This window comes from Chiloscyllium punctatum, chromosome 10, assembly GCF_047496795.1.
Source record: "Chiloscyllium punctatum isolate Juve2018m chromosome 10, sChiPun1.3, whole genome shotgun sequence".
NCBI classification, from domain to species: Eukaryota; Metazoa; Chordata; class Chondrichthyes; order Orectolobiformes; family Hemiscylliidae; genus Chiloscyllium; species Chiloscyllium punctatum.
The window spans coordinates 62,169,560-62,188,509 of NC_092748.1; the positions used below are offsets into that span (position 1 = coordinate 62,169,560).

At 39.9% G+C, this 18,950-nt stretch overlaps 1 protein-coding gene across 2 annotated transcripts in view; it reads left to right on the forward strand.

Moving 5' to 3' along the window:
* LOC140482229 (myosin light chain kinase, smooth muscle-like) overlaps positions 1 to 18,950 on the forward strand; it is a 430,871-nt gene that overhangs the window by 56,922 nt on the left and 354,999 nt on the right. The window contains exon 2 of one of the 2 annotated variants that reach the window (XM_072579340.1): positions 17,126 to 17,271. The exons of the other annotated variant lie outside the window; for it this stretch is intronic. The gene's annotated coding sequence lies outside the window, so the exon portion shown is untranslated. The remainder of the gene's footprint in view (positions 1 to 17,125; positions 17,272 to 18,950) is intronic. 2 annotated transcript variants of the gene reach the window in all.

Below are 18,950 nucleotides of genomic sequence, written 5' to 3' on the forward strand. Positions count from 1 at the left end.
ATGTTAAGGGTCATGGGTTCAGACAGTTGTGTAGTATTGCATTTACTTACTTTCCATCCTCCAAGTTTAGCGAATTACAACTAAGGATGATTATTACTAAATCTACACCACATCAACTGTTTTCACTCACTCCAGTATTTCGACAGATGCACTCGTTCTAAATTCAATCTGTATAAACTTGTGCTATTCACACAAAGAGGAGTATTCAATTCATGTGGGCAAAACTTGACTAGTTCTATTTACAATTTAAACCTACTGAGAGTAAAAGCATCTTCCACGTATGTTCCTGTATCCTTAGGAACCAGCATCAAATAGCTTGCATTTGTGAAAAGAAGTGTTGCTCCTTCAACATTGAAAGGGAGTTGAAATAATTGAAACCTATAATAAGGTGCAGAGTTCTGAAAACATCTCCATAGTGATTTCTCTTTTATCCAGTTGGCTTAATGGGAAAGCAGTGAATTAATCCTACGTCTTTAGATTGCTTTAAAAAGACACCTTTTGGTGATGAGATTAGTTTTTGTAGCTTGATTGACATTGACGCTGGAATGGAAGTGATCGACAAACACTGTTCAGAGTAATATGCTGTAGCTCTTGGTATTCCCACTTCACATCGCTGTAACTGGTCTGTATCACAACTTCAAAAGAAAGTGCATGTTTGGGGTTTCCTTTCTTTCGATACTCCATTGTCTTTCTACAACATTTGTCTCTACTCAATAGTTTTGAGGTCACATCTGAAAAGCAAATTGAGATGCATTTCAAAGAAGGATGACTTGACTCTTAAGCAGTCAGATACTATAGATAGTGCAACAATTCAAAAAGAAATAACCTATGACACAATCCCATTGAAAATGACTACTGGAGTGATTTCTTTAACTCAGTGAACCACTAAAAAACTCTGAAGCAATGCCCCCTTGAAAGCATGATTTGGAGGTGCTGGTGTTGGACTGGGTGTACAAAGTTAAAAAAATCACACAACACCAAGTTATTGTCCAACAGGTTTATTTGGAAGCATTAGCTTTTGGAGTGCTTCTCCTTCATCAAGTGATTGTGGAGTATAAGCTTGTGGGACACATAATTTATAGTAAAAGTTTACAGTGTGATGTAACTGAAATTATATATGGAAAAATACCTGGATTGTTTGAGAAGTCTCTCATCTTTTAGAATGACCATGTTGGTTTCAGTTCTTTCACATGTAAATCCCAGAACTTTCTTAAAGTTACATTCTCAAGTGAACTTTAACAGTAGGTGCCATGTTGGCCCAGATAATGCATTGAAGGTGTGAGGTGCCCTGTGTGAGGCTGTCTGTGCCCCAATGTTCAGACTGATTATATTTCTAAAAAAAGGATTTACAGAATCTTACATTGATTCATGCAGTTTTTGAGCAAAATAACATGTAATTCTGCAAGTACAATTTCACCCCACAAACTTATATGTTTGTATGTGAGGGTGTGTGTGTGTGGGGGGGGGGAGCATGAGTGTCTGTGAGAGAGTGTGTGTATGTGTGTGAGTGTAAAGAGGTATAAGTCTCTGAGAGGGTGTGTGTGAGTGTGGGAGTGTATGTGTGAGCATATGAGAGAGAGATTGTGTATGAGAGAGAGTCTGTGTGAGTGTATGGATCTGCAGGAGTGTGTGTGTGCTTTAACCCTTCAAAGCAGCATGTATTTAAGTTAGGTATGATGTAGCTAAAATGCTAGCATGTCTTTCCATCATCATTTAGCATCAGTAAACCACAAAACACATAAACCATCATGATCATTTGAATCATTTAAGTGCTTATGCTGTATGGTGACTCTCCTTCAGCTGTCCATACCCAATTCCAGCAAGTCCTCAGTTTTCTCCTCTCATGCTCAGAAATGGTCCAGCATTGTTTTTATTTTCAAAAATATACTTTAGTCATAAATCCGTAAACAAATACAATTAAAAATCATTTGACTTGAATATTACTGAACTTGCAGAAAGATTGATCTTGTCCTAAAATAGCATGTTGCACTACAGTAATTGTCTTAGTATTTACCAAATACAATGTATGTCAGCTTGTACAATCCAAGAACAAAATGTTTCAAATTGGAAATTACAGACAGTGCAATAGACATTCTATATCCTCTGTACGCTATGTTCCACGCTGAGGTACCTCAAACATTTTAATACTCTTGATATACTGTACATTCTTTTTAAGGCACACAACCCAAGAGGTGGACTATGGCTGAAAAATCTTAGACAGCAACCTCTCCTTATTGCACCTCTGCAGTGACTACCTGAAGCTTTAGTTTTTCATCAGGGATCTGACACTAATCCATATTCTCTATCCGTAGTTGCTGTCACTTACATCTAGTCCCTGCTCCAATGTCATCATCTAGAATATAAGACTGACTTCAATATCGTGATGATACCAACAGTGATTTTCTTACCCCATCATTGACGATAAGGCTGTTTCTGTACCATCCAGTTGTACATCTAACATCAGGTTCTAGTGGAATATTTTAAAGACCAGCAGAACTTAGATTATACTATTTGTCATTTCAGCAGCACTTGATTCCAACAGCTTCATGGTGATTTTAGGATCATAGGAACAGGAGTAGGCATTTAGCCCCTTGAGTCTCTGCTGTCAATTATTTAGATGATGGCTGATCATCTACTGCAGTGCCACTTTCCTGCTGTTTCATTGATGTCATTAGTCACCAGAAATCTACAGATTTCTTTCTTGAGCATGTTCAATGATTGAGCTTCCAGAACCATTTGTGGAATTAAATTCTAAAGACACTGTCTGAGTGAAGATGTTCCTCAGCTCTTTTTTTAAATGATCTGTCCCTTATTCTGAGGGCATGTCCTCTGGTAGTAGACTCACCAGGCAGAGCAAACATTCTATTTACATCTACCTTTCACATGCTGTCAGAAATTTTGTAGGGGGGTGGTTTCAATGAGATTACTACTCATTCTTAGAACTTCAAAGAATACAGCAACAAAAACAGAAATAGCTGGAAAAGTTCAGCGGGTCTGGCAGTATCTGTGGAGAGAAATTAGAGTTAACATTTCAGGTCAAGTGACCTTTTCTCACCTGACACATTAACTCTGATTTCTGTCCACAGATGCTGCCAGACCTGCTGAGCTTTTACAGCAATCTCTATTTTTGTTTCTGATTTGCAGCATTGACAGTCCTTGCAATTTTTTTTTGAAAGAATACAGGCCCACTTTCTCAATCTTTTTTCATAAATAAATCACGCTGTTCAGGGGATTAATCTGGTGAATCTCCATTGCACTCCTTTACTTGGATATGGAGTACATAACACTCCAGGTCTCAGCTTCATATAATTGCAGTAACAATCTTTACTTCTGTACTCAAATCTCTTACTGATGAAAGCCACCTCACTATTTAGCCTCCTATGGCTTGCAGCACCTGCATACTAACCTTTAGTGACTCATAAACAAGGACCCACAGGTTCCTTTGGACTCAACACTTCTCAAGCTCTCACCATTTGAGAAATATTGGCTCAGATATTCCAGTTAAGGAATTAAGTATTTCTGACCCTGATCTGATTAAAATTATCCACTTACTTTTAAATATCTTCTGCCCCGGAAATTTCTAGGCCACAGCCCTCCTGTTATGAACCTGTCCAGGAATCCAGAAGTGCAACAGATCTTTCAAAAATCACATCATTTTTTGCAGCAACAAGTTTTGATTTAAATCTGCAACATCATAGTCAATTATTGTGGAAGCACCTGACAAAGGGTAACAATGTAAAGTAATTGTGGTGGTAAGTTCACACATGAGAGAGGAGTAAGGGTGCCAATTGGGTATGATGCCAAGTGAGTGACTTGGGTAGCAAGCTCGATGCGGTGTTTGCCAGATTGAATGGATTTAGCCAGGGATGAATCGTGGTGGAGGGAAGAGTATTGACAGATTAGAGGTTTCTAGAGGGGTATTGACAGATTTGAGGTCTGGCTCGTAGTGGCATTAGACTGGCAATGTGAAATAGGGTTGGTGCCCTGTCCAGAGAGGTCAGGTTATTAGGGGTAACTCAGACTGAGGGTGAGGGATTTGGTCATTAGGCCTGGGCATCAGATCAGTGAAAAGATAGTGACAGGTCTGGGGTGGGGTCATGCCAATTGGCAGGAGTTCCGCCTCTGGTCATGTGCTGGTTTGCTTGGGTTGGTCAGGAGAGAGGTCAGGCAAACATGGGGTGGTGGGGAGGATGTGTCATGTTGAGTGTGGATGGAGTAGTAAGTGGAATTGGGTCATGTCAAGGATCTGGGACTGTAAGGAGTTAGGGGAAGTGTAGGTGAAGGGCTTAGTGATGAATAAGCGGAGTAGTTTCATGGATATCCAGGAGTTAGACTACGTTTTTAATCCTCCAACTTCCCTGGGTAACTTTGAGGTTTAACTGAGTCAGAACCCTCTGAAATGTCTGACTTTAGATGCTTTTTTGGAGGGGTCCACATGCAAGGGAATTTTCCATCAGATTTTGCCAGGAATTCCTATTTCATCTGCATCAGGGATTCCCCATATCTGAATTCCTGACTCCAGTTAGTGCTTCTGCAAAGACTGTCTGCTCATTGGGTTATATAACCCATTCTACTTTTTTGTTTTCATTTACCAAAGTGGTCCCAAATCAAATACTCACTTTGTATTTTTGTGCCATGTTGTTGTCCATTCAAGTCCCCTTCTAAAACTCCTAAACTTACATTCCCATATAGTTTTGGGTCATCAATAAATTATAAATGTTACACATGATGTCCAGATCTAAATCATTGATATAGAGTGATCTTGGTACTATCCCTTATGGTATTCCACTGGCCTGCTATCCTGAGATTGAATAAGTATTCCTACTCTCTGCTTTTTGATCGCAATCCAATTCTCAACCCATTTTGATGTATTACCCCAGATGCTATTCTCTAATTCTGTTCAGGAACCCTCTGTGTGGGGCCTTATTAATAACTCCACAGGTTTGTCAAACTTGACTTCCCTTTCATAAATTCAAGTTGACTGCCCAATTTACCATTGTTTCTCAAGGTGAAGTTGTCACATCCTTTATAATAGACTCTACAACTACTGACATCAGACCGATAGGTCTGTAGTTCTCCACTTTCCCTCTGCCTCGCTTCAAAAGTAGATTTAGATTTTATTGTCACATGTACTCAAGTACAGAAGTATAGGAGTATGGGGAAAAGTGTATAATGTTGCCACACACAAAGTGATCTTAGATACAAAGGTATTTAGGTGCAAAAAACTGAGGTACAATGAAGTAAAAGAAGCAAAGTTTAAAATGTTAAGCATTACTTTTGTAGAATAAATACAAAAATAAAGAAATAAGGTGATAGTTAACATTAAAATCCTTCTTAATGTAACCTAGAAAAATAAAGGAATAAAGTTAAAGAGCACAATCTTTGAAAAGAGACCTTGGAGTGCAGGTTCATAGCTCCTTGAAAGTGGAGTCACAGGTAGATCGGATAGTGAAGAAGGCGTTTGGTATGCTTTCCTGTATTGGTCAGAGTATTGAGTACAGGAGTTGGGAGGTCATGTTGCGACTGTTGGAATATTGCATGCAATTCTGGTCTCCTTCCTATTGGAAAGATGTTGTGAAACTTGAAAGGGTTCAGAAACGATATACAAGGATGTTGCCAGGTTTGGAGGATTTGAGCTACAGGGAGAGGCTGAACAGGCTGGGGCTGTTTTCCCTGGAACGTCGGAGGCTGAGAGGTGACCTTATAGAGGTTTACAAAATTATGAGGGGCATGGTTTGGATAAATAGACAAAGTCTTTTCCCTGGGGTGGGGGAGTCCAGAACTAGAGGGCATAGGTTTAGGGTGAGAGGGGAAAGATATAAAAGAGACCTAAGGGGCAACATTTTCATGCAGAGGGTGGAATGAGCTGCCAGAAGATGTGGTGGAGACTGGTACAATTGCAACATTTAAGAGGCATTTGGATGGGTATATAATATGAAGGATTTGGAGGGAATATGGGCCGGGTGCTGGCAGGTGGGACTAGATTGGGTTGGATTATCTGTTCGGCATGGACGGGTTGGACCGAAGGGTCTGTTTCCATGCTGTACATCTCTATGACTCTGGGAGACCTCAGCTGCAGTTCTCAATGCCACTGCCGCAGATACCGGGGGGGCTCCCTCACTGCTGTTTCTGCCCACATTGGGCCACACTGCTATTGCTGCTGTTGCTAAAGCTGCCATCTTCCTGTTCTCCTGGTATCTCCAGAACATGCTCAGGCAAGACCAACTCACACGTCATGAAATAACCACACCGGGCAATGAAACCAGGCCGAGACACTGCCATTCCAGACTGAGTGATTACCGTGGGCCACCAAGAGATTGGGCTGAGATACTGTCATGCTAAGCCAAGAGACCAGGCCAAGACACTGCCTCACCGGGCCGAGAGACCAGCATGGGCTGCCGAGACACTGCCATGTGCCAGCGAGAGACTGAGTCAAGACACCACCATGGGCCGGTGGGGATGCCTCATTGGGTCAACAGGAGCCCTGCAGTGAAGAAAAGAAACACAAAGAGAGCAAAAAAAGAAAGAAATGGACAGAGTGGACGGGCTCCGTTTGAAGCATCCTATGCCAACGCCATCTTGGAATAGTGGGTTACATTTACATTTTCAGTCAGCAGGAATCTTTCTAGAATCAGTAGAGCTTTAAAAAATCATCACCAATGCATCCATTATTTCTCTAGCCATCTCAATCACCACTCTGAAGCTATTCAAGTGCCGACTACTTACTAATACTGATCTTTTTCAATGCCTTAGCTTCTTGGTTGCTTTGTCTTCATTGGAGATTTTCTGTATCTTCCTCCATGAAGACTGATATGGATCAGTCTCTGTAGGTTGTTTGTGAAGAGTAGGTAGGGCAATGTTGATAGTACAGCAGTTACCTTTGAGATTGTTGCCTTTGCAGGATGATCAGACTACCGTCAATTTGGACAAGACCTTGAATTACCTAGTGCTGGCTCTCACCACAAAGGGGTGAGAACTTCAACATCTCATGCAATTTGGGATGCTATGAAGTTACTAAGTTCCACTGTAATTTTGAAGTTCTTATGGCCATTACTTGTACTGCTCACTATCCTCTGTAACTGTAACTGTAATGGAATAGTAAGGATGAAGATCTTGCCAAAAGTCTTTATAAAATAATGAATCTTCCTTTTCATCTTAAGAAAAAGATCAGCCATGCATCCTCTAGTGGGTAGCCCTACGTGGCTTGTTTCAAGATTTCTTCTCCTCTGCCCTCCTCTTTATTTCACCAGCATTACACTTCTCACTCCATCCGATCAATGAACTGCTGAGAATGCACGAGCAGCTGATTGAAAGAAATCAAAATTGGCCATTAATACTGTTTCCATTCAGTAAGAGACAGAACGACAATATTAATATCAATAACACATATGTATTTAGTACCTTTAACACAGGTGAAAGCACCAAAGGCTTTTCACAGAAGAATAAAAAAAAGAATGTGAATGCTGAAAATCTGAAATAAAAAGAAATTTCTGGAGAAACTCAACAGGTCTGGCGGCATCTGTGGAGAGAAAACAGAGTTAGTGCTTTAAATCACGTAACCTTGAAGAGTTCTGAAGAAAGGTTACCATACGTAAATGTTAACTTTGCTTTCTGACCACAGATGCTGCCCCACTTGCTGAGTTGATCTAGCAATTTCTACCCTGGACATTGAGTCACATTAGGTAACGCTAGGGGAGAAGAGTATTAAATTCCCAATGTTTTAAGGATTGACTTAAAGGAGGAAAGAAACATGCTTTGCACATGTTTGGGAATCACACCAGAGTCAACTCCTTTGCTCCTTTCTTGAAAGACAACACAAGATACATTAGGCATATACTGTAATTCAGAGTTACTTTTGACTCACTTTCAGGCAACTACTTAAATGACTTCTCAACACAAAACTTCATCTGAATAAGGATATTGAAATTTGTCCTGTAGTGTTTGAGAATAAAGAAAAAAAAACTTATATTTATATATCACATCTCACAGTTCTGAAGAAGGAGTTTACAGCCAACTAAGTATCTTTGAATTGTAGTTGGGATTCCACAAATCTCAATGCGACAATAACTGGGCAATCAGTTTAATTGGTGTTTGTTGATATATAAATATTAATTGTGGAGAGCCCCATGAATCTCTGAAAAGAAATTATCAGAATCTGAGAAAACTATGTCATCTGATACACCTGGGAAAATAGATGTGCTGCATACACACAGTGCACAATCCACATTTAGTTCACAAACTCCTAGCAATAGACAAAGAAATGAAATACAATTCAGGTTCTTGGACACACTTGAAATAGCAGCTTTGCAGAAAGCATTAAAAGATACACAAAAAGTATAATTTAATCATGAAATTGTAAAAATGTATTTTACAAACATTTTCATTTTGCTTAAACTCTTATATTGGACACAGAATTTCATTGAATCAGAACAACTCCAGATCATTTCACATGTAAGGTATTCAAAAATGCGTTGAATCCTTTTTTTCAGAGGTCAGATGGCTTCAGATCAAACCTTCACACCCACAAGCTGTGCAGCTGCCTGAGAACCAAGCACATAGCTGTTGGCAGGCAGGAGGCCTCTTCTATTGATAACTAGTCACCACTCCACAGATCAATCAGTTACTTTCTGCCAACTAAATCTCTTTTTATGCACATTTCCTAGTGCTAGTCTATCTGCAATTAAACATCCCCCACTCCACAAACAACAGAGTAACCAGCACTTACATAGAAACAAAAATAGGAGCAGGCATAAGCCATTTGACCTTCTTAGCCTGCTCCATCATTCAGTATGATCATGGCTGGTCATCAAGCTCAATATCCTAATCCCAACTCTCCCATTTCCCTTGATTTCTTTAGCCACAAGAGCTATATCTGCCTTCTTCCTAAAAATGTACACTGTTTTGTCCTCAACCACTTTCTCTGGAAGTGAATTCACGCTCTTCACTGTATGAAGAAATTCCTCTTCATCTCAGTGCTAAAAGGCTAATACCTTATCCTTAAATATGATCCCTGATTCTGGACTTCCCCACTAGCAGGACCACTTGTCCTGTATCTAATCTGTCTGGTCCTGTTAGAATTTTATAGATTTTTATGAGCTCTCCTTCATTCTTCTAAACTCCTATGAATGCAATTTTAACCTAATCTCTCCACATTCGTCAGTCCTGCCATCCCCAGAATCAATTTTGTAAACTTTTGCTACGTTCCCTCGATAGCAAGAACATCTTTCCTAAGGTGTGGAGATCTAAACTGTACACAATATTCCAGGTGTGACCTCAGCAATGCCCTACAAAATTGCAGCAAGACATTCTTGTTCCTATACGCAAATCCTCTTACTATGAAGGGCAACATACACTTTGTCTTCTTTACTACACTTGTGCACTTACATTCAGTGACTGGTGCATGAGGACACCCTGGTCTCATTGAACATTCCACTCTCTCAATTTACGGTATTCAAATAATAATCTGCCCTCCTATTTTTGCTACTAAACTCGATAACTTCACAATAATCCACATTATACTGCATCTGCCATGCATTTGGCTGCTCACTCTGCCTTTTCAAATCACACTATAACATCTCTGCACCCTCCCCCTTGTTCATCCTTGCACTCGATTTTGTGTCATTTGCAAATTTTGCGATATTACATTTCATTCCCTAATCTAAATCATTAACATTTATTGTGAATAGCTGGATTCCTAGTACCAATCCCTGAGGTACTCCACTGGCCACTGCTAACCATTCGGAAAACAACCCATTTATTCATACTTTTTTTTTCTTGTCAGTTAAGCAATTTTATATCCATCTCAGTACATCATCCTTAATCCTGTGCACTTTACTTTTACACATTAAGGTGGGACTTCGTCAAAAGTCTGAAAGACCAAATAAATCACATCCACTGGCTCTCCCTGATCAACTCCAGTAGGTACATCCTCACAGAATTCCAGAAGATTTGTCAAGCATGATTTCCCTTTTGTAAATCCATGCTTACTATATCTGATTCTATCAGTGGTTTCTTAATGCTGTGCTATGAAATCCTTGTTAATGGACTCTAGCATAATCGTCATTACTGAAATAATATCTGTAATTCCCTGTTTTCTCTCTCCTTCCAATTTTAAATAGTGGGTTATATTAGCTCCCTTCCAATCTGTAGAGTCTAAGGAATCTTGGAAGATGACCAGCAATACCTCCAGTATTTCTAGGGCCCCTTCCTTAAGTACTCTGGGACTGGGGATTTACCAGCCTTCAATTCCATCAATATTTCCAATACCTTTTCAAACTTATACAAATTTATTCAGTTCATTCCTCTCACTAAATCCTGCATTCCCCCTCATTTCTGGTATGTTATTCATGTCCTTCTTTGCAATACAGAAGCAAAGTGTGAATTTAGTTCATCAGCCATTTTTACCCCATTACAAATTCCTCTTTTTCTAACTGTAACGGACTTACATTATTTTTCACCAAACTTTTTCTCTTCACATGCTGATAGAAGTTTTTATGGTCAGTTCTTATGTTAAACACAAGTTTATAATTTATTTTCCCCTTCTTAATCAATCCCTTAATCATCCTTTGCTGACTTCTAAACTCTTCGTAATCCTCAGATCTATTGCGTTTTCTTGCCAATTTGAATGCCTCATTTTTGCATCCAATATAGGCAATAGCTTCCCTTGTAAGCCATGGATTAGCCTCTGTTCTCTTTGTACTCTTATGTCAGACAGAAATAAACAGTTTTTGTAACTCACCCATTCACTCTTTCAATGTTTGCAAATACCTATCCACTGTTATTCCTTTCAGTAGCATTTCCCAATCCGTCATAGCTAACTCATGCCTCTTACTATTGTAGTTACCTTTATTAAGATCCAGGAACCTCGTTTCACAATCAAATACCATCTTAATGAGAATTCTACCATATTATGGTCCCTCATCCCCAAGAGGTCTCCCACAACAACATTACCAATTATTCCTTTCTCATTTATTAATGCACTTAGAATAATTGCTGGTAGCTTGCTTTTAAAAGTGTAGAAAGAGTTATTTTTTAAATAAAGAGCATTTGCAGGTCTTGGATGCCTTTCTGCTGAATATTATCTTGAATTGGATAAGAATGTGAGACTAATACAGCCAAAGAGGGTTTCATCTACCTCAAATCCAGCCAGAAAGACAAGATGGAAGAGCTGGAAAAGAAGGGAGTCGCCAAGAAACTGACAAATCCTTCAGGTTAGATTAAATCAGGTTAGTGATGAAATAAAACTAGAACACTAAGGGGAAAAAGCACAGAGAATAGTGGAGGAACTCAGCAGTTCTGGCAGCATCTATGGAAAGAGAAGCAGAGTTAGTGTTTCGAGTCCGTTATGACTATTCTTCAATACTTCCTTAGAAACGCAAATGAAAATATTTTAATGAAGCTTTGAAGAGATATTACTACTTTATGCCAACCATTAAATAAATTTTACCATGACTCATCAAAGTAAATACTTTTTCCTTTTATTGATCCAGTTGATGGTCACTGGCAATAAAGATGGATGAAAGCAGTTCTTTTAGCGATGTTCTAGATTACATTTAGCAGTTACGGATTGTGGTACATAACTATTTCTATGATTCCAGAACAGTTTCAATGTAGACAGCGTGAAAGTGAAACTAGCCGATGGATACAGGGACACAACAAAAGAAATCATTGCAGACCTCACTCAGAATTGAGTGCATTTACTAGAGAAAGCTAATAGATGAGCCCGAAGATGAGAAAGAAAATGAGGCAATTGAAAAATTCTGAAGTCAAATATGTAGGTCATATACCGATTGCAAAAGAACCTCACCTTTGTCCTGACAAGGTGAAAACAATAGCAGATAATGAAACAACTGACAAATGTGAAAGCAAGGCAATTAGTTGTTAGATATGTATTCACTGACATCTTCAACCTCTCTTTCCTACAAGCCAAAGCCCCCATCTGCTTCAAGAGGGCCCCCATCATCCCTGTACCTAAGAAAGCACATTCAACGTGCCTTAATGACTACCCCCCCCAGTGAATTTGACCTCCATAGTCATGAAGTGCTTCGATAGGCTGGTCATGGCCTACATCAACTATAGTCTCCCAGCTTGCCTACTGATGTTTCAGGTTCACAGCAGAAGTCATTTCCTTAGCTCTGCACTCATCCTTGGAACATCTGAAAAACAGTGACACCTACATCAAGCTCCTGCACATTAACAATAGCTCTGCCTTCAATACCATTCCACCTCCAGACTGATTTTAAAACTCTGAGACCGAGGTCTCAGCTCCACCCTCTGCAACTGGATCCTCAGCTTCCTGACCCAAAGACTGCAACCAGTGAAGATGGATAACAGCACTTCCTCCATGAACACACTCAACACCGGACCCCCCCCCAAAGATGTGTCCTCAGCCCCCTATTGTATTCCCTCATGACTGTGTTGCCAGATTCCAAACAAATGCAGTCTACAAGTTTGCTGACAACACCACCGTGGTAGGATGGGTATCAAACAACGATGAGTCAGAATGCAGAAAGGAGATCGAGGGCTTGGTGCCGTGGTGCAATGATAACAATCTGTATCTCAATGTCAGCAAAACTAAAGAGCTGGTCATTGACTTCAGAAAGAAAGGGTGGAGAGCGTGACAATAACTGACAACCTGTCCTGGACTTCCTACGTAAATGTGATGGTCAAGAAGGTCCCACAATGCCTCTTCTTCCTGAAGCGGGTCGGAAATGTGGCTTGTCCACTTTTACAGATGCACCATAGAAAGCATAATAGCCTGTTATGGCAACAGTCCAGGACCATAAGATAGAAAAGGAGATTGTGTGCACAGCCCAGATCATCATGGAAATGAACCTCCCATGTCATCAAAGACCCATCGCACCTCTGTAATGCTCTCCTACTACCTCTTCCATCCAGCAGGATTTACAGAAGCCTGAACATACGCACCAGCAGGTTCAAGAAGAATTTCTTCCCTCCCATAATTAGACTGATGAATGGACTGCCTAACTTCAAATAATGCTGATCTTGCTAATATTGATCTTGTCTAATGCATGTCCTGTACAATGTAACTGGTTTGCTTCTTTCTAGTTTTATTTCACTCTATGATCTATATGTCTTTGCTTACTATGATTTGCCTCTATTGCTTGTAAACAAAACTTTTCAATGTACTTAGGTACACATGACAATCAATCAATCAATCAATGTGATATTTAGAAAAGTTCTTACTTAGTTTATCATCTGGGTGTAAACTCTGAAAACTCACTGCTAAGTATGTGCAGTGGTACAAGAAGCAACTTTTCCACAGATCAAACAATTACTGATGACAATGCCAGTACAGATTCAATGATGAAATCATTGTACAATATAATGTCGGTGAGGCGGGGCTTGGAGAAACTCTTGTGCAGTAAGTGCAGTTACATCAAGCAAACTGAATGATTGTACACCCCTGTGTTGAGAAAAGGGCCCAACTATTGTCCTTAGTTGCAAAACACTGCCTGGTTAAAGAGAGACAAAGTCAAAATGGAGTCTCACCGCAATCCACTTCAAAGCATGCTCCTCAAACTGCTTCTATCTGTTCAAAAACATCTACAAGCTTGTTCCTGTGGCTGCAAAGATATCATCTGGGTGTGAAATCCAAGCAAAGGGAACAGTCACACATTATCAGCATGCTGTTGAGAGCAATATTCCGTACGAATTAAGTTAAGGATGCTAAGATACCGTGAAATTTTCAATCCAACAAGTAAAAGGTAAATAATCTCCGGAATACATCAACATATCAGAGACATTATTCTGAAAGACAAACATCTTGTGCAAATCAAGCAAACTATCCAATAAAATGCAGCTGTCCAGGTGGTGCAGATAGCACAATTGTCACCTAGTGTAAAGGACATAGAGACATTATCCCTAGCAAGATAAGAAAGAGCTGTTGAAGTAATTGAAGCATACATGTCATCAAGGAGTTAAGTCTAGTTTAAGGAAGCTGATACTGACAATGGGATGAAGGACTAGATCAACCATACAGTAATAAATACCGACTAAGTAAGCTGAAGAGATGCTAATGACATATGACATCCCAGTCAGACCGTGGATGAAGCTTGCAATAGACTTCTTTGCCATCACAGGTATCTGTGTCTCAGAACTGTAGTATTGTGGCTACCTGGAGTTAGACCATCTGATGTCAAAGACTATCAGTGAGATTGCCGAATGCCTGAAACCACACTTCTCTTGTTACAGCATTCCAGATATTGTGATGAGTAACAATGGCCCATAATTTGTGAATGAAGAATTCAGGTACTTCATAAAGGGTTTGGAAATTCAATACCATACATCATCTCCACACCATCCCTAATCAAACAGAAAGGCTGAGGCAACAGTGAAGGGATTATAAAGCAATTAAACTAATCCAGTATAGACTTGTAAAACCCAGTCTTTGAATGGAGAAATATGTGTCCTGAAAGGCTTGGAAAATAGTCCAGTCCAAAGATGAATGCCATGCCACATCCAAACTACTCTTCTGAAAGTGAAAAGACTGCTGAAGCCACAAATATTAGCAGGCATGTGTGACAAAGTCAAGATGCAATGACAGAAACAAACATAGAGAACACTGAAGAAACTGAGTTGGCCTTCGATTGATATCAAACTAAAATACTAACTCTTTTACTGTCTCCACAGAAGCTGCCAGACCTGCTCAGATTCTGCAGCATTTTTTGTTTGTTTCAGATTTCCAGCATCCGCAGTATTTTGATTTTAGACATAAAGCCACATTTTACCTTGATGAAACTGATGAGCCATTGCCACAGCTGAACAGTGGAGAACCAGTCAATGCACAAACATTCGACATGCTCAACAATTCAGACCATGTGGAAGTTAGAACTTGTGTTGAGCAGTTGTCACTTTGACTGTGTATAGTGAATATGAACGATGAGATATATCATCATGACTGGGATGTTGTGAAACTTGAAAGGGTTCAGAAAAGATTTACAAAGATAATGCCAAGATTGGGGTTTGAGCTATAGGGGCAGGCTGAATAGGCTAGGGCTGTTTCCCCTGGAGCATTGGAGGCTGAGGGGTGACCTTAGAGAGACTTATAAAATAATGAGGGGCATGGATAGGATAAATAGACAAGGTTTTTTTCCTGGAGTGGGTAAGTCCAGAACTAGAGGGCATAGGTTTAGGGTGAGAGGAGAAAGATATAAAAGGGACCTAAGGGGCAACTTCTTTATACAAAGGGTGGTGCATATATGGAATGAGTTGCCAGAGGAAGTGGTGGAGGCGGTACAGTTATATCATTTAAAGGGCATCTGGATGGGTAGATGGATAAGAAACGTTTAGAGGGATATGGGCCAGATGCTGGCAAAAGGGACAAGATTAATTTAGGATATCTGGTTGGCATGAACGAGTTGGACTAAAGAGTCTGTTTTCATGCTGTACATCTCTATGACTCTATGACTGCAGACATCCAGCTGCCTTCACTGCAGCCAGCTGATCATTAGGGTGTGATTTAATCGCCAGCACAGTGTACAGAATGACCAAGCCCAGAGGATCATGGTCATCCAGCAACAGAAATAGATCAGCAACAAGTTACAATGACAACAGCATTTGCCATGGGAATGGCAGTTTCCAGAATTGCAAATTAATCACCCTAGGAATGAGCTGATACCAGGTGACCAACCAATGAGAACACACCTATACACACACATGACAATGAGGAGACTTACATGATTTAAACTCTGTGTATGTGTAGCAACTGATTGAAGTGAAGCTGACTTGAATTATCATGAAGTTTTGTTAACAAATGATCATTTTCATTGTTGACCCTATATTTTGGGTAACTTGTAACTGAAAATGATAGCAAATGAAATTTTCTCTTTTTATGAAGAAGAGAATGTTTGAAAAATTCAATTATATTTCATGCATTGGCTGGCTTGCTGTAGTCATATGACCTCTACCTCTGCCATATGTGCCTTTGATGTGGAGTTGCCAGTGTTGTACTGGGGTGAACAAAGTCAAAAATCACACAAGCTTATGGTCTAAACAGGTTTATTTGGAAACACATGCTTTCCGAGTCTCACACCTTCTTCAGATACTCCTTCTTCAGAAGGAGCGAGGCTCCAAAGCTTGTGTTTTTAAATAAATCTGTTGGACTATAACCTGGTGTCGAATGAGTAAATGCCATTGTTTGCAGTTTATGGCACACATCATTTGAAGAAAAGACCTAACTTAATCAATCTCTCTGTACAGGACAATACTCAAGAATTAGTCTAATGAACACACTGTGCACTCTCAAGGGCAATTAAGACCTTCCAAGGAATTCAAAACTACACAGACTACTCACTCCTTGGCCTCACTAATGTTGTGTCTAACTGTAGTAATGCTAGTCTAATACCAGAAGTTCTTTGTGGAAAAAGTTAACAAAGCATTCACCTTCCTAATTATTTGCTCTACCTCCATGTTAACTCTCTGTGACACACGAACAAGAAACACAGGTCTCTTTGAACGCAAATGTTTCCATTTACCATTCAAAAAATATTTTAATTTTTTTATTTTCTTGCAGAAGTGGACCTCACTACATTACTGAGAAAATATGATAAAAAAAGCAAACACTTTGAACAATTGGTGAGAAACATGTGGTCTGATAATTCAATCCCAATGTGATATAATCTCATAGTAAAGTAGTTATTTGGGGTCATAGACAATGATAGGGAAGTATGCCACCCTACTAAATGCAGTCATTTACATAGTTAAACTGAGTCTTCAATAAAATCCACAATTAAATCCCTGCTCTATCTTCAGACATTGTCAGGCTTCAAACTAATCTTAAGCTTTTAGTCACCTGATTAATGGCTAAATGTACTTCACAAGTTGAGAACATTCCATCATGTTTTCACTGCTCACATGATAAGATTTAAAGATTGAATCGCAAGGGGCAATACTAAAGGCTGTTACCAAAACACGCTTCCTGTAATTTTTATAATAGGAAGTTAGATAATCAAACAGTACAAACATGATTTGTTCTACAAATTTCTTGATGTATTTTGTATTTTGTTTGGGAAACAGGCATTTATTTTTGTAATCATGTACTTTGGATTTAATTTGCTGCTGAAAAATGCTTTTGGAACTTTACTCGCTGTATTTTCTGCACCAGGTAGATACATTGATCCAAACTGCTGCTTTGGAGTAACAAAAGTCTTGAACTTTCTCCCTGCTACAATTTTGGAGAATCACCAGTTACTTCAGGGTAAATATCAGCATTCAAAGCAGAAGAGGGCAGGCATATTGTTTATGATTTAGGTAAGATCCTCAACTTTATATATTATAGTTACAAAGATGTTTGTTTACATAATTGCTGATCGACAACATTGGTCTCGAGAAAAGACTTAGTTGATCCCTATCATCAACATCCTCATCCCCTATCCTCTTGTGCTTGCTAATGTTCATTAGATCCTGGTCAAACAATAATTTGTTGTAAAAATTCTCATCCTTCGTTTTAAATTTCTCTATGGCTTCAACACTTTCAGCATCTGTAATCTTATGGGTGTCACTATTAACTTGGCAAAAGTGAGGACTGCAGAGTTGGAAGCTCCCACATTATCCTAGTCCCAAGTCTCCAACACGACACCACCCTCCGGACCTGTCCACTACTCCACCCTCTGACCTATCACCTTCTCCCTCATCTTCATTCACCTATCACTTTCTCAGCTACCTTCCCCCCCCCCCTATCCCCACCACCCCCTTCCCCCATTTATCTCTCAGCCCCGGCCCATAAGCCTCATTCCTGATGAAGGGCTTATGCCCGAAATGTCGACTCTCCTGCTCCTCAGATGTTGCCTGACCTGCTGTGCTTTCCCAGCAACGCACTCTTGATCGTGTCACTATTGACTGAAAGCTCAACTTGCAAATATATTGTAGTACAGTGTTGTGGAGGTAATGACCTCATGGTATTATCAGTACACTGTAAATCAAGCAACCCAGGTAATATTTTGGGGATCTGGATTCGAATCCTCCCACAGCAGGTGGTGGAATTTGAGTTCAATACAAATTTGGAGTCTAATGGTGACCATAAATCTATTGCTGATTGTCAGAAAAAATCCCATCTGGTTCACTCATGTCTTTTAAGGAAGGAAACTGCCATCCTTACCTTGCCTGGCCTGCATGTGACTCCAGACACAGCAATGATTTTTGACAGATTTTTAACTGCCCTTTGGGCATTTAGGGATGGGTAATAAATGTTCGCCAAGCAAACCTAGCCAGTGATGCCCTCACCCCATGAACAAAAAAACCCCTCAATTTACTTATAACTGCATTCTTAAACAACCAAACCTTTGTCCTTTGGTATTCCATTTGTCACAACAATTGTGCAGCTATTCATTCGCAAAACTGTGCCCTCACTTTTACCTTTGATGGCTTAATACTTAATAAAACTATGGGGTGGATATTACACGTCCATGGTAGGTGTTTTATTGGCAGGGATGGGTGTGGGTTATGGTATGTAAAATGCCTTGGGTGTCCAGTATGCCACCTTCTTACCTACCTGCGAGCTTCCATTTTACAGATGTGATGCAGGCAGCTTATACACCACAAGTAAATAAATAAATAACACTGGGTCAATTGAACTTGCTAAAAGCTGGTTCAACTGGTCAGTTAGCTCAGTTGTCTGGATGGCTTGTTTGCAGTTCTGGGTGAGACCAAAAGAATGGGTTCTGTTGAATGTATTGACTGTACTAGCTGAAGTTACCATGAAAGGCACTACTTAATCGACCTTGCCTGATGTGTGGTCACTCTTTGTTAAACCATCACCAGTTGTGTCCTTTTGATGAGAAAGTAGCCCTACAGTCCTCTGGTACTATACCTTCAGTCTTTGTTCACAGGACCTTGTGAGTTGGTTCTTATACTGATCAGAACGTTGATTCTTTGCCTTCCTTTATGCAGATGTTTGCACTGATTCACAAGAGGCACTGGGTGGCTGGTCC